General features: G+C 40.5%; 1 protein-coding gene across 1 annotated transcript in view; it reads left to right on the plus strand.

Annotated features, from left to right (window-relative positions):
* Positions 1-673: 673 nt before the first annotated feature.
* Positions 674-17430, plus strand: part of thsd7ba (thrombospondin, type I, domain containing 7Ba) — a 183610-nt gene continuing 166853 nt past the window's right edge. The window contains exon 1 of the mRNA XM_069533160.1: positions 674-924. The gene's annotated coding sequence lies outside the window, so the exon portion shown is untranslated. The remainder of the gene's footprint in view (positions 925-17430) is intronic.

Here is a 17430-nt window from a genome sequence, read left to right on the forward strand (position 1 = left end):
TGATAAGATTAAAACAATTAGATAATAGTTGCATTGTTTGTTTGGAACAATTCCTGACCACTTTGGAAATTTGTTTAATCAAACCCAAAGTGGATGAGCATCAAACAAACAAACAGGACAAACTCCAAAATGGTCGCTGGGTGGGATCATGCATCCTATACACCAGGAGTGTCTCAGTTCTTTACAGATAAACCCCAACATACTTTACAGGGATGGGTCTATACTTTATAAAGAATGTGAAACGCCTACTCTTGTAGGCAGGAAATGTTCTCTAAAAGAAGGCACAATGGAAAGCTGAAGCAATCTGGAATTGCAAGACAAAAAACTCTTCCTGCAACAATTGTGAAAAAAAAAAAAAACTGACAACGAACATATAGGAGAGGACCCGAGAGAATAAAGAGACATGAAAGCACCAGGAGGAAGAGGAGAGGGAAGACAAAAGGGGCGATAAAGACAATCCTGATAGGCTGTGCAGGAAAAGACTAAATGTGCACGTGTGTGTGTGTGTGTGTGTGTGTGTGTGTGCGCATCTACTTATGCATGTGCAGTGGGGAAAGAAGGAGGGGGGTGTGTTCTCTTGGAGACAGCAGGGATGGCTTATTAGGAAATCATCTCTCTTAGCCAATGGTTTTTAAGAGAGAGGCGGATGTCATTTGACTGAGAAGTACCACCTCCCAGAGCCAGCATATCCCCCTCAGTGGACGGCAGCGCTGTGTGCGAGCACCACTGTCACTGCTCCCTCTCCTCTCACTCTCTGTTCTCCACAGACACTTTCTCGGATTCCTCTCTCTCTCTCTCTGCGCTCCCTCTCCGCTCCCTCCTCTCTCTTCCCTTTCTCCTCCTCCTCCTCTTTCTCTCCCGACTCTGTCCCATAAGCAGAGATAGGATCTGTTACAAACAGCAGCGGCTTCACCAAGAGCCCAGGTAAGACCTTTTTTTTTTTTAATGATTTATTCACTTTGCACTGAAGGGCTGTATCAGAGAAACCAGAAGCCCCTCGTTGCTCGCTCTCCGGCGTGCACAAATTGATTTCTTTCCATTTCAAGTTTCTCCTTGCTCTGTTTTGCTGTGATGAATTTGAAATGTTTCATACATCTGTGGAGGCACTGTGCTTTTATTGCCAGTCAGCTGTGGCAATGACAACTTTAGGCTTCGGTCAGGAGGAGTGGACCTGAGAGGTGGAGGACAGCGTGCATGAGAGGAAACACACATCATGCAGAAACAGAGACGACAGAGATAGAAAGGGGCAGAGGGAATGAAAGAAAATGCACCGGCAGATAAAGACAGAGAGGGAATTGCCTTTCCCTGATCAAAGCAAGTGGTGGGAAGCGAGTAAAGAAGTGCAGGAGCATGAGCTCAGGTGTTGGTTCACAGATCAGCAGGTGACGAGTGGACCATCTATTGATCTGGAGCTGGCGTCCTCCCAGAACTAAGCTGAGGCTAAATCTAGAGAAGCTGATATAGGAAAGATTGTCTCTTTGGTGTATTTATGAAGTGTTCAGATGGGACTTCATACACAGCAAAGAGAAGCTGCCTGGGGTGTCTCTCTATCTGTGTGGTGCAAGGATGAGGGAAGCGGGGTATTTGCCCTCAGACCTTGTCTGTCTGTATTTTTATAGATGGATTTTCCACTACTGACTAATTGACAAAAAAACAAGATCTCTGTGCATGGAACATTAAATCAAGTGTGCTGGGAACGGTAATTAGATTCAGTCCACCACTGCTTGATACAGGGAAGGGTTAGGTCACAGTGGAGGTTATGTAGTAATTGTTATTCATTGATATTTATAGCACTGGTGAAAATGGTTGCCTTTCAAACAGTGAGCCTCAAATTAAGATGTGTATTTGACTGAAGTGGCCCTTTGTTCCCGTCTCAATCATTCAGGATTGATCATTTTAAGATGAATTAATGTTCGGACTCTGAAGTTTAAATAAACAATAGGACATCTGCACTTCGATCATGTCTCACTGGAGGCTTGGTGGATGTTTGCTCTGCTGTAGTATTACTTGGAAGAGCCTTGGAAGAAGTCGCAATGATTGATGTGGACATTACTGGTGAGTTGAAAGGTGGTCGTTGCCGATAAGTAATCTCTGAAGTTCATCTTTAGCTAATATTTTCTTGTGGACTGACGCCCCCGCGCCCCGTGTCTGTGGCACAAGAAGAATATTCATCACGCTGACGAACGTAAATGAAATCTGAAAATAGCTCAGAGCAAAGTTGCGTTAGGTCTCATAAGTAATACAGCGGTGTGCTTATATTTCTTTCATGACATAGTTTGTACCGCTCCCTTGGACTGCAGAGAGAAATGAGAGAAATAGCTTTGTGATGTGAGAAGACATAGGCTGCAGAGGTGAGAGAACATCCAGACACGCTGCAGTGGAAACATTAACAGCAGGAGCTGAACCATCAGCTGTTCTTTAAACGTCAGAACCCCGCACTGAAACTTGCTCATTTCAACCACACTAGCCACAGCCCACAGGGTTGCAGCTTTGTTGCACTGCTTCCATTTGGTGGCACACACTGCACACAGTACTGCAAAAATACCCATGATATAAGCTGTGGCTTTCACACCACTGTTAATGATGCATTCTTCACTTTACAGCCACACAGCCACCAGCCTAGAGATAGATTACTACTGTAGTGCTGTGCCTTACATAGTATATTGAGCTTCTGCTTTACCATACCTTAATATAAAACAATTTTTAATGTTATCTGGAGCAAAAAGAAGCTGCCTCAGCTTCTTCCCTGACACAGGCTCTGTCATTAACCCAGCACTCACCCAGAGACCCAGAAAAATATCTGCGTTTTTGAGGAAATTAGAGTCAGAGAAATGGGGGAAGCTGGTGCCTTTTCAGTCCACTGAGGGTTCTCTGCTGACAGCTACACTCAGTCTTTTTTTCCCTTTTTTTCTGGTTGGTTGTGAGCTGCCCCAGGTGTGACAGGCAGCCGGAGTAATGGGGGATGTTTGACAGATGCATATTTCCAGCCTTGAATGCTTCATATAAAGAAGATAGACGGCATGGATTCAGGCTGAGCGGGGGGGACAAACGGTTGGCCTGTGAATCACTCCAATGAGTGTGCCACCTCTGTGCTTGATTGATCTGTCACATGACTCTAACGACGCTTCCATGTTGCTAATTGCCTCCCGCCCTGATTGGAACATGAGAGTGGTGTATTGGTGTCATGGAGCTTCTGAAGCCACTTGGTGTGTTGTATCCGCTGACGCTGGTAGTCAAGTTACAGGCAGGGTGAGCAACCCTGTAAGCTCTGTAAGTGCTCGATAATGTGATTTTTGAAAATAAGTATTTGAATGAGAAGCATGGCATCTATATTGATGGTGTGTGTGTGTGTGTGTGTGGTTGTGTGTGTATGCTGATTTTTATTCCTACAGCATCATTTGGGATTTGTTCTAATATTGGAGTTTATGTGATAATTAATCTTTTATAAGCCTATCAGGGCACATAACCAGGAGCCAAGGCCAAGAGATTACATTACAGTTTGTACAGTAGAGAGCAGTGTCTCTTGGCAAACAGACATCATCTTGCAGCCAGAGAGGAACCAATAGAGGGATGAACTCTCCCAGTTTCTACGTATTTGTTCCTTGTGGGCCCCTATATGACTTCAAAACCCTGTTCAGTCTCACTTTAAAGATCCACCTGGAAAGGCCAACATCCACCGGCTCGTTTAACATTGAAATGGTTGATCTCGTCACTCCTCATTTTTATTTACGCTTTCAAGGCACTGTGTCATATACAGTACTGTGTACAATATAATTGTTGTATTCATCCTTATTAATGTAAATATAAACAAATAAATTCAATATAATTTAAAGTAGACCAATGAGCAGTCTACAGCAATGCAAGTTGCTCTACTTATACCATAGCACAGCGCTGCTTTGTGCTAATGACAACATGGTAACATATCAGCTGCGTGGAAGTTTTGCCAAGTTCTCCTTGAAAGTTTAGATCGCTAACATTTGCTAATACGAACTATTGCTAAATAAAGCTAAAGGCTGATATCATTAGATTTACTTTTATATGGTCATAAACTTGCATTTTACAAATTAATGTTTTGACCAGATGATGATCAAGCTGTATCTTCTGGGAACCATGAAAGTCTGTTCAAAAATATGTGCCAACCCAGGTGGTACATTTAAATTGGTTCCCTGGATTAGAAACAGATCTGAACTGCTAATGACGCAGGATGAAAAGTCAGAGGATCACTCATGTTTTGAAGGTATATCCTCTGGGGACCACAATTATCTTTACAAACCTTTGTTGAAATTCACTTAAGAGTTGTTGAGCTGTTTCGTTCCAACTGACCCAAAGTCAGAGACAGCAAAATAGTAAAGCATAAACCAACTAGTAATTACTGTGACTTTAGTCGCCTGACAATTGCCACATTGGATGGAAACACATATTGAAGACTACTGTTTTGACAGTAACTTTAATTGCAAGTAATAAACTCTCTGAAATGATGATAGTAATACACATAATATAAAAATGAAATAAAAATAAACACTTTAACAACCAGCATTACTTTTCCACTCAAGAATTTTTTTCATCGATTTTTTACATTACAACTTAATACATTTTATTTGTATCGCGCCAAATCATAATATACATTATCTCAAGGCACTTAACATAGAAGATTGAGATCTTAAAAATTATAATGAGCAGCAGTTTGGGGACTGTGGAGAGAAAAAACTACCTCATTAACTGGAAGAAACCTCGAGCAGAACCAGACTCAGTGTGGGTGGCCATCTGCCTCGACCGGTTGGGGTGAGCAGAAAAATGGGGAAGAGAGGAGAAGTGGGTGGACAAGTGGGGAGAGAAGAGTGAGAGATATGGGGAGAGAGAGGAGAGAGAGAGACCAGGAACCGTTGTGTAACCGTAATGTATAAGCTCCGACAGACTAGTTGTTAAAGTGAAAACAATAAGTGACACATTAGCAGTCTTGTCTTGTTCTGAGCCACATACTGTGTTATTATATCAATCACAGCCTCCCTGAGTGTCTGCAACTTACCTAAGTGCATTTTCCACATGGTGTAGGTGTATGTAATCTTTAAATGCCCTAATGGCATTTCAGAAAGGGCTAATAAAAGTGAATTTCATAAATGAAATGTGGAAACTTTTAATGTCATTGACGCAGTTTCTTTTTGTTTTGAGAGCAACAGTGGAGACTGTGAGAGGCAAAAATCATTACTGCTGCATTAAGTTATCTCTGTACAGTACACTGAGTCTATGCAGGTGTTCTGTGTGGCACATGAAACATTACACAACTGTCTTGCTTTGCTTGTTACAAAACGATGAACCGGGGACAAATGGTTTATTTCACACATATTTAGCAGAATGGCTTTTCTATGTTATAGAACATCTGCTTACCCATATGATGCAATTAAAGGGCAGAGCAGGAGGCTATTTGTCAATGACATCCTTATGCTAATAGGATTAGATGTATCTGCAAAGACCTCAAAAGGGCTATATGCAGTGAATATGTACATCGCTGCAATAATACTTGATAAAAGATACAGAGCTCACAGAGGCTTTGAAGCAATAAATTGTGAAATCATTTTTCTCAGCAGCTCAGCAAGCTGCATGATAAGCTTAATATCAGTTATTGGATAGTGAATGCAAACAAGAATCTGTTTAAATCTATCAGTCATCTATTTTCCAGCATTTATTAAAGCATAAGTGGTTTCACAGGCCTCTGTGACCCAGATACATTTTTGTGCAAGCCTGAAAACAATGAGAGAAGGCCAGAGTCTGTTCATCGATTAGTGAATAGACTGTACCTCTGTATTAGCTGCTGTAAGACGTCGCTGTGGCTGCACATGATGAGGACATAGGTGAAGGGCTGGGCAGGGCACAGGGAACTAGGAGGGGTGGGAGGGTCGAATGTTTTGCTGGACTCTCATACTGGTGCAAATTTGATTTCCAGAACTTCTAGCTTTAAGAAATGGCAAAAGACGTGAAAATAAGCTGGACCGAAATGCTGCTCATTCACTTTGAATGGTGTGACGTCATGTGTTGCCCAACTGCATTGTGGTTCCTATTAGTCCTGTTGCTTACATTGCATACGGCAGAAGTAGAGAGGCAGCACCAGCCAATCAAGATGTGTTCAAACAGACATTTAAGTCCAGGAACTATCCAATCATGTAAATGTGCAAGTAGAGGCAGAGGCAGCTGGTCAACCTGGTGTGTGCATTTTATTGTGTACTTCTCTTTAGTGTTGCATTACCAGCTACCATAGCATGTTAGTACGAAAGTTAGCAATGAGAGTACTCTGGAATCACTTTCAGAGTTTTGCAAAACAACTATATAGACATAAAACCCAGAGCACGAATGCAGTATCGACCAGAAAGACACTTGGTATTGTAATGATACCCTTTTGATATATTGTTCACCCATCAAAGTCTCTCGAAGACATTGTGCCGGTTTTCTCCTTTAGGCCTAATTCTCTTGCTCTTTACCAGATCATCTTTGGATGAGTCTGAGCTCAGTTTACTGATTCACTCGTCTTCCATAATGAAACCAGACAGAGGAAATTGACTTGGGCCTTGAAATAGAAATACAGAAATTTCACTTCTGTCAGAAAGGCAGTCATCAGTGACACCGACTTTGCTATTTGAAAATTTTCTCACTAGTTGCTTTTCCTGAAGTGAGACGTCTCTGTCAGTTTTTCTATCAATGTTACATTCCTAAAAAACGCATCAGACAATCTTTAAATTATATGTTTTTTATATTCCATCTTGATAATATATTTGCCCAGCAAATCCAAAATAAGTTGGACATTTTAAGATTTTCTCAACATCTAAAAATATAGCATGCGTCACAGCTTTCTCTTGGTGGTTGTTCTCGATACTTTGAGCAAAGATGTGTCAGTGTGGGCCTGTTGTGTCGACCTCTTTATCTCCAGAATCATCAAATAACTGAAGTTCAAACTCAGTTTTAAACCAACAGGAGCACTTTAGAGAGGTGGTGCAGTTTTTTCAAAAATTCTTATTTACTCATCACAGCTTTACCTGCATTGCTTGCGGACGCATCCAGCCATATTGTTACAACCTGCTGATTGCCACTTATTTATTTTGGGGCTTTGTGGTTCATTCATGGGAACACTAACCCAAACTTAACACCATCTGTTCTTTAAGAACAGCTGTACACCTGCAATCATCCAGGCTACCATTTTCAAGCACAGTGTTAGGTGCAATTTGCTCCCTTAAGTCTTTCTTATATCAGTTACTTACTCCCTGCAGACTTTAAAAGTTTCCCAGGTAGAATAATATATTTTTACCCACTGTGGGGAAATTCGTCTCTCCTCTGCATTTCAATGAAAATATAACCTGTGGTGTTGAAACCTGCTTTATACACAACAGCTTTTTTCAAACATGAACTCTGGAAAATTGAGTCCAGCCATTTTCCAGTATTTGCTTTTCACATATGAACAGCAGGACATTACCAGGTCGGACTTGTTCACAAACAACAGGAAAATATCCAGAATATATATATATATATAAGTGAGAAGTGGGGTCTGAGTAGAGCAGCAGGACTGGGACATGAAATTCATGGCATAATGTCAACTGGTATTTTTGCAAGTTCAACACAAATCCAGTTTACCCCAGAAAACAGACAATTGCTTTCAACTTTGTTTGTAATTAATTTACTTCTACTTGTTTTTGTGTGATGTTCTGCCTGGATGTTTCTTGATGACCACTACAAAAGAAAAGTCCTAAAAAAACACAATGATTTTTAAAAAATCAATAAAATCAATGTTCAATAGACTTATTTGATCTAATATATCAAAATATAACTAGGAGGCTAATCCTTATTTTGTTGTGAAAACCTGTGGATTGGGCTTCTGACTGAGTCTGTTATAGCATGTGTACTGGTTATGTGAGGGAATGTCTCTCCTGCTATTTTATGGAATTGGCTTTTGATTTCAGCTTAAAGCTTAAAATCTCTTTTTTTAAAACATCCATAAAGAAAATGAAACTTATTCCCACCTACTGGAAGAAGGCACAGGCAGCTCTCAGCTCCAGAGAGAATTTAATCACACCACATGGGGATCTGCTGTTGTAAACATTCAATCTGCATAGAAAATGAATAATTATCACAGTTTTTAAAATGCAACACATTCCTCCTGAGTAGCATGAGTGGAGTGAGAGCCTTCACAAATTGCTATGGTCATTAACAGTTGAATAACAGTAGCACGTTTCTGTGGACTCTGGATTTATGTCAGAGTGGATGAATAGATTCCTCATATGAAAACATCTGTGTGTGCACATATGGGCTTTTATATGTGTGTGTGTGTGTGTGCACACCCAGCTGCCAAGTGATTAACCATGCAGGGAGCATCCAGGCATTCCTTGATCTCATTACCTCTGCTGTCACAGGTCAGTAAAGCCTCATATCGACATCAGAAGAAGGTCAAGTCACTCAAGGTGACTGACCTTCAGTGGTGCTCACCTTCTCTTTATCTTTTCTGTTTCATTCATTTCTTTGAATGTATTTTTGTCTGAAATCTTCATGCTTATCAAACCTCTAAAGATGATGCATGTGGCTCTGCTACTCAGAAATATGAGACAATTTCTTTTCCTCAGCTTGTTTATGAGGAACCATTCTCAGTGTTTTTCACTGGGGCTTAAAACATCTGAATCCACTCGGAATCCGCCTCAGAGGAAACCTCTTTTAGTGGGCGTTACCCTTAACAATGACTTCCTGCTGCCACCCCTCTTTACGTCAGTCTGATAGACGGTGGGATCTGGAAGTTTTTATTTGAGCAGAAGAATCATCATGCTCCATTGGGCTATTGCTACTTCACATTGCTACTCAGAACACACACTTTTTTTCCCAGAGTCTATTGAATTTGCTGACCCCCAACACCCCAACAGATTTCAATTACATTAGCCTTCACCCCCCCCCCCCCCACACACCCCACACCCCACACCCCACACCCCACACCCCACCCCACCCCACTTGGAATACAAATGCAGGAGCCTGAGCAAGTCTTATCTCAAGGGTCTTTGTCAAGTAGTGGGCTTATTTGTCTGCTGCTCTTTTCATCTGGCCACGCAGGTTATTCTTTGCGTCTTATGCACTTGTCAGGCAGCTGGGGGAAGCTGTCACAAAACCCAGTCAGCCTCCTCACGGCTCATTGGCCTTTAGCTTGGATCTCCGGCTTCCATCACCCCTATTAACTTTGGATCACTGGCTATATTCACAAAATCTACCTTGCACGTAATAGAATTAGTGCAGCAATACGCTTCCCTCATAATGGTCAGTTGCGTCTTTTTTTTCACCACCTGAACAGTCTTTCTTTTTGTCTCAGTTGACATCCCCCCTTTTGGTCTTTGAGGTGTCAGTGGTAATTACATCTAATGAGAAAGGAAAGGATCTGTTCACCTGAAGTGAAAACATGACCTTTGATGAAAACATGCTGCTCCTGTCATTGCTCTAATGGAAATGTGCAGCAACGGTCACTCAGATCTGATGACATGCCACTTAATTTGGGGTTAGCAGCAGTTATTAGTTCATATGCCCTTTTGTGTCCTATGAATTTTAAAAAGATGATGTTTTACATGAGATGATGTCACAAGTAATTACTGGCATGTGGAAGATGCATACCTCACCACTTAGTAATGTAGACTTTGATTGAAGAGGAGAGAGCCCATCACATTGGAGCTGCTTAAGAGGGAAGATCCTTTGATGTACTCTGTCTCTTTAATGCAGCTGTTGTGTCCTGTCTGGTTTCTTCATGATGAGTGGATGTGAAAATCACAAATAAGACAAGAATAATGTAATACATGAACCTTGGGGCTAAGACGACCGGGCCACAACGGCTGCGCGAGGCCAAGACATAATATGTAAACTTAGCGTTAACAGGCAAGTGTCATCGTCATCCAGCGTCTTGATATCGACAGACACCAGTACTAGACATCCAACATGACATGCAAAGAGAAGAAAAGCTTCTGTCAAGGCTAATAAGAATATCATATTTTATATTTCAGATATTCAATGCTGATTGGATATTTTGGTTTAGGAGCGGGCCTCTTACAAACTATTTGAAACGTGTCATCTATGGATTGAGTGTCCATGAAGTGAGCATTAAGTGGTTCACTAGGTTTATTTCTATGATTTTGAGGGATCTGTATATACTTTAACAGATTTTATTACACAACCCATGTAAAGCAATATAGTTTGGATATATTGCCATGCAGGAATTACATGTCCACTAAGCTCAGTGTTGGCCATGTACTCCCCTCTGAATCCCTTCAACTATAATGCTGCTGTTATTCACTATTTTTCTTATTTTCAACAAATCCAATGAAAATATTTAAAGGAGCAATATTTTAGTTATTGTGGCTCTCAGCCCCTAAATCTGTTCATTCCTACTGATGATCTAGCTCCAAATATATGTACTTATTTTATCAAAATGATTGGTTTCTGAGTGGAGTATTACTCAAAGGAATAAATAGTACATTTGTGAATGATTATGTTCAGTGCTGTGTTCATGGCCCAGGACAGTGTAAGCAATTGACTTAAAGCAGTTCAAGGGAAAGATAAACTGAAGGTAAATGTGTGTCTCAATGGTTAGTTTTTAATATTTCTTAAGCAACAATGAAATACAGTGTGTGTCTTTTCATTGGATTTGTTGACAATAACAAAATATAAATTATGTTTAGCCTTTCCCTGTTGAATTACAGGGTTGCAGGTTGCCATGATAATACTGAATTATCTGTCTAATAACTCCAGAAATCTCTGTGTGTCTGTGGCTCCCATATCTCAAGAACAGGTTATCTTATTGGCTTCACACTCAGCAAGTGTATTGTAAGGGTCCAAGGAAGTGCAGTGTCGAATTAGGTGCAATTTGGACACGCAATATGCTCAGTGCTTTGTAGAAGGGGCGGCTGGGACTCTTCAGATTGATGGGGTTTATCAGGACAACAGAGCGTTTATGACAATGGCAACGGCAACTGATCCTCCAGCTCGGGGTTCTGTGTACTGAGTCGAGCTTCAGCCAACTGAGGAGCTCTATGTGCAGCAGTGGCGCGGCTTCAGGGTTCTGCAGTCTGTCTTCACTTGCAACCAGCATCACCACAGGCCAAGCACACAGCCAATTCAGGTTTAGAACAACGTACTGCATCAGTGTTAATAAAATGACTTAAAAATTCCTTTACCATTGTGATAATTATAAAATCACAACAATCGTTCCTAAATTACATTCATAGTGAGACACTGAGCTCTGCTGCAGTGTATTGATTTTTACCATTGAAATTTCAATGAACTTCATGCGTGAGCGGATGTGTTGAACACTGACATGTGATGTTGATGAAGATGATCAATCATGTGCCAATCCTTCATGTCAGCAGGCATGTTAATGTCTTCATTGCTTTGTGTCGGCCATATCACCTAATTTATTGCTGTTTTATTCACGTTTCTGTCTGTGTACCATTGTGTGTAAACAACAAACACACCCACACACAGATGTAACACTAATCCCTTTTAACAACCACCACATTCTCTGACTTTGGAAAAAACATTTTATATAACGTGAGTGCATTGGCAATGAGACCTCACCTTAGTCTTAGCAGTTTCAAAATATATATCAGTGCGTTAAAAGGGCGTGAGTGTGTATGTGTGAGCATTAGTGTGATAGTTTTGGTTGCCCAGGGCCTATTGTCTTTAGAAGCCTGTATTCTACTGATGTTACCATTCCCCCTATTTCTCTTTTTCTCCATCTCCATCTCTGAGTATATTCCCCTGCAGTCTCTCTCTCTCTCTCTCTGTAGCGTCTGTCTGTCGCTCTGCCCCTGTGCATGTGGTGAACAGCAGACGAGCATTAATTCTAACAACTCGAGAACCTCACATTCATAATAATTTGCTGCCAGAGAGTTTTGTGGAGTATTTTCTATCAAATCCTGATCCATCTTCACACTTTCTGACTTACAGATTTAAAATGCTTACTGTTCTTTAAAGATGAAAGTGAAAGTACATTTAACCAGGCCATGAAACACTTAAATCAGCTGTCCACACTGACAAGTGGATGTAGAGTTTCTTTTACAAGTTAAATTTAGCTACACGAAAAATACTGACAAGAATAAACAGAGTGTTTGATGTCTTGGCTACCTGCCTCAATGGCAAACAGAACTGACAGACACAACCTAGTTACAATTTCAAGCTGTGCTTACCTTATTTGAATGTTCTGAATGCAACAACACATCCAGGCAGTTTTAAAAATGGATGCACGATCAGTGATCATCTGGTTTAGTGTGACACACAGTCAAGGGCCAAGAGACAGAAGAAGTTGCAGGAAAAACAATGGAATTATGCCTCCTCCTCTGATGCCAAGACTTGTGAGGACTCAACCAACATCACATAAACGTCTGAAAAGGCTGGATGCTCCTATAAACAGCTGTTTTCATGCATTGCTGTTTTGACGTGTGGATCAGCTGCTGCAAGGATCAGTTTTTATCAATCACATATCACCCTCGCGTCCTGACACTCAGGGTGCAACGATCAGTGTTGCAGGTCTGTCTTGTGATGGCCCAGTGGTTTGTTTCAAACGGCTGCCTGTTGATGCATCATGCTCTTCACAGTAGAAAATCCCATGGTTTGTTATTTCATTACACTCCAACATGCTGCAGCAGGCTGTGTGACGTGTTTCTCCATCCTCATTTGCAGTGCCACTAGATACACTTTCTCTGCTTCTTTGCATCTAATTGGGACAGGCTGCGTGCCTCCAAACAATGGGATAATGACTGGCACTGTCTGGTGTCGTGTGCGGGTGCTGAGTGCCTCCTGGCCAAGCGCCAGAGCCTTGGAATAGGAATCACTCCTTGCACAAAATTGGCACAGTTTTGAGTGCCAGTGCATCATGGTGCTTCTTGGTTATCCACATCACCTCCAACTGCTTAGTTAACTTTCTGTTTCATGGGTTTGATGGAAAAATGGGTTTGGGATGTATTTCATTTATATTTTGTAGTTAAATGTACTGGCTTATCAGTTAACGCACCAACTTCAGTTGAAGGTTGGAAAAATATTTGTTTCTAAGCCAGCCGGTTATATACCATACTGTGTAATATACAGTGACATTGTAAGGTTCCTGGTTTGATCGTGGGGAGTTGTCATGTTCTCCCCGTGTTTGCATGGGTTTTCTTTGGGTACTCCAGCGTCTACCCACATTGTATTATATATTATATTAATGCTGATAGAGTTTAGTTAATTGGAGACTTTAAATTGACCGTAGGTGAACGGTTTTAATTTGGCCCTGTGATATGCTGGCGACCTGCCAAGGTTGTACCCCGCCTTTCGCTCAGTGTCAGCTGGGATTGGCCCCAGCTCCCCTAAGACCCTCAAAGGCTAAGGAGTATAGAAAATGGATGGACTAGCATTAATATACAGCCAGTAAGTTCCTGTAGCATGTTGTTTCAATAAAGAATATTGACACTTAGCAGTTAGCATCATGCAGTGAAAACATGGCCCAAATGATGTAATGCCACATAATAAGCTATAATTATTTTTGGAGGTTTGTGTTATTAATTGTTTAGTATTGTATTGTAGTTATAGCACAAAGTATGCAAGACTGCTTTCATGAAAAGAGAAATAACATTTCCTGCCTCTATAGGCCATTGTGCCAGCTCTGTGCACAATGCCATGGCCAGCCCCTATAAATGATATAGGGATGAGAGGATTAGGCTCTTTGGTCTTTCATAAAAAAACATCAAGCCCTGCAGATTCCATTTCAAATAGCTTTCTACCTCCTGGGGCAAATCTTTTCCCAGGCTCATAAATCATTTATTTCTTAATCGGATATTTAGATTACCCTGAAAATGTTAAAAAAAAATAGAACCCTGTGTGGGTTTCTGGGGAATGTGACCACATACCTACATTTGTGACCATTTAGAGCAATGAGTGTTTACAGTCACATTTCTTTTCCTTGGAAGAAGAAAAGGGAAAGCTGCAAACTGCCAATACTTTGGTATGAAATACAACTATTGTCAGGGCAGACACTGGTTAGATACAAATGTGAAATGTTTTCACCCACTGACAATGTATGCTAATGTCTCCCTGTTACTTCCCACTCATACCAGTCCTAGAAACTTTTTTAAATATAAACTGACATGTGCAAAGTTAGGATGTGAGGTGATGGCCTTATTATCGCTTAAAACTGAACATTCTGATGTGTGGTCTCACACATCCAACCGTAGATGGTGTACATGATCAGCAGTGAGATGAATCAGACCGTTATTGAATTTTCTTGTTATTTAACATGCTCAAATAGTGAAAATGTATTACCTCAGGTCTTACCCTTTCATCAAAGGAATTTCTCAATAAGCTGTAGGCATGATATTTTATTAAATTCTGAACACATTAAAAATGTAATTGACTTTCATTGGCTCTGTGTCATCCTTTTACAGTCCCATCAGTTCAGCTGCAGTATCTAGTTACTGAAGCGATTTCCAGTCCATAGACCAGGTGATGTCTTTGAATTGCCTAATCAGGCATGCGTAATTTGATTGTATATAAGTGACAGCTATGGATTTTAATTAACTAGCATAAAAAATAGGGTTGGCCTGATGGATCTCCACTATGATTCCAGTATTGATGGCGTTTTTACACCTGCCAGGTGCGAAAATGGTAGAAACTTTCATTAAGTTTATCGGTCATAGCTGATACGATGAACAACCTGCTCATTTGTAAAATTGAGAAACTGCAGTTTTCTACACTGTATTGCTGGGGCTAATAGTGTTTGCTAATGATTATGAGCTCAATAAACCTATATTCCCCCTATCTACAATGTCACCCTCTATCACAATGTTACTCTAAAGCCAGTTCAGTAACTAAGTTTTTCTTCCTTTCCCTGGAATTTTTACAACCTGCAGAGTCCATAGCACAAACCTATGAACACTAATAACAAAAATAAAGAGGGACACTCAAAATCAAAGTAAAGCTGGGAGACTTCTTCAGCTCAAGGCTGGTACGTTGTAACCTTGGTGGGAAACACCTCCTCCAAGCTGTGCTCCAATAGCCCACATCCAAAGCAGACACTTGGCTGCTGCTGCTTTCATTAACAGTAACAGCATGTGCTGTCTTAACTGTGAAAAATAAAAAAACAAGATAACAAAACACAACACAACTAGAATATTTATACATCATTAAAGATGAAGTGGCCGTAACCTCATGTTGCAAATAAGCAACTCGTGTCTTTCTATATATAATACACTGCACCAATTTGTATAAAAAATGTGACTCATTTACATCAATTGTTGTTTCTGTCATGCAAACAATTTTCTGTCAGGAAACAACCGAAAGGTTGTGTCATGGGAACGTCACTTGCATCTATAACTTTCACTGTGGCAGTTATAATGCGTGCCTGCAACCGCTCCCAGACTCACAGACACACATTGTGCAAGGTGCAAGCCCCAAAATTCCACCATGATGGCTCCACAAACACTAAGTATATTAATAGTTTCCTGATATTACTAGAACTCTAAATATGAAATAGTTACTTGCACTGAATAGGAATTACTGATTAAATATACATGGGTTCCCAATTCTATGTCATACTGCCGAGCTCAGACATTGATTAATTATATCACTCATGAAGTATTTAGAAAACAGTTTGATTGGTGAGTACATTGGTGGGTTTACTTGCTACTCTGTACCAGTACATCCCGGCAAACAAACCCTTAAAGATATTCAAATTTACTGCATATTTCAAAGTATTTGAGTAGACAATGCATCCCATCTTGTGTTGCTACCAGCCAAACTAAACATTGCATCTGTTTCATTGAAAAAACAGAACAGCTGCCACAAGCAATTTGTGACTATATGGTTGGATACTGGAAACAGAAGCTCGATATAAGCTATTACTTCTGGTGGAAAGCAAGTAAGTACATTTACTCAGCTGCTAGGCATGTGTAATTTCCAAGTTTGCTTGTTATTTTGATATTAGAGCCTGATGATTTTCTATAGTACATTTTACAGAAGACTTCAAATCCACAAATCACACAATGACCTTCTAAAATGTGATGTGCATACTAAGAAATTCTTACATATACACATACGGTACATACTTCATAAGAACTAAAACTATATCAACAAATGAGCTGCATAAGGTTATTCTGCTCACACATCACTGAGCCAGCAATACTAATTAAATATGTACAACAACATGACCTTCTAAATGTGCTAATTCTGTATAATGCATGCTTGTTTGACACTTATTTTGCTGGTAATATGTATATATGGAAAAAGGATTTAAGTTTAAGTTAAAAACATGTTAATAATATTCATGTGTCAAGATCTCAAATCACACACAAAGTCCACTTTGTACTAAATATTTAGCTTGTGCTGCTATAACTACAGTTTCTAATTAAATAAGCCGAGAATGAAAGATTTATTGTCATCGAACGATACAATACACACAATGTTAAAATCCCATGGCGAGGCCTAGCAGTCCCCACACTGGAAGCCTCCCTTCTGATCCTGACACAGGAGTTTTTAAAGAACCTCAATCCACTGGCCAGGTGCACCTCATTGATGACCGATTGGTTTAATCAGGGTGGCGCTAGAGGAGAGACAAGAGAAAAACAGGGACACAGTACAGGAAACGCATACAGCCGTAACAAGGAGTTGATTATATTTCTACAACTGATGTGACAGGTGACAATGAGAACACCGCAGACAGATGTCGAAACATTGGACTGTTGCTCGGTAACACGTTCATTGGTGGTAAATGCAACGCAATTAGCAATGCAGTGCAATTTCTCTTAAAAAATGCAGTTACTGTGCTGAAACTAATTGTTCACCACTTTGCATGAGATCTATTTCTCATACAGTAGTGTAAAAAGAATGATGATCCTTTCCCATACAGTACAAAAGAAATACCAAAGCTGGGCTTACTATTGATCAGACATATATAATGTGTCAGTTTGAAACTCCATGCATTTTTAGCATGCACAGTGAACTATTTTGTTCCAGCTCTTTCAAGTTCCTGTCTTAACATTGTAGTCAGAGGTGGATGAAGCGTAGCAGAAAATCGTTAGAGTTCTTTGTGCCACTGTCTCTGAGGATAGACTGGTTTTTATCACCGTCATAGACGAGCAGGCAGTCACGTTGTAGCCACAGATGGTATGTGAATCTAGATTAGTCCGTCCATTGATTTGTTGGTTTACTATAACTGACAGATGGAGCATCAGCATGTAACCTGATGAACAAACTAAGCCATCAGTGTTATTTATTACCTGCCGTCATATTGTGGATGGTATTGTTTTCACCTTGTGAGTGTGTGTGTGTGTGTGTGTCATCATGGCAAAATGTGGAGCTGGAGACACCTGCTGTTGCAGAACTACCCCAGAGACAATTTTGAGTACTCTGGCAGGTGTTTATGTGTCTGCGGACAGATTTTGTCACCGCCATACTGTCATG

Source organism: Paralichthys olivaceus, chromosome 10, assembly GCF_024713975.1.
Source record: "Paralichthys olivaceus isolate ysfri-2021 chromosome 10, ASM2471397v2, whole genome shotgun sequence".
NCBI lineage: Eukaryota > Metazoa > Chordata > Actinopteri > Pleuronectiformes > Paralichthyidae > Paralichthys > Paralichthys olivaceus.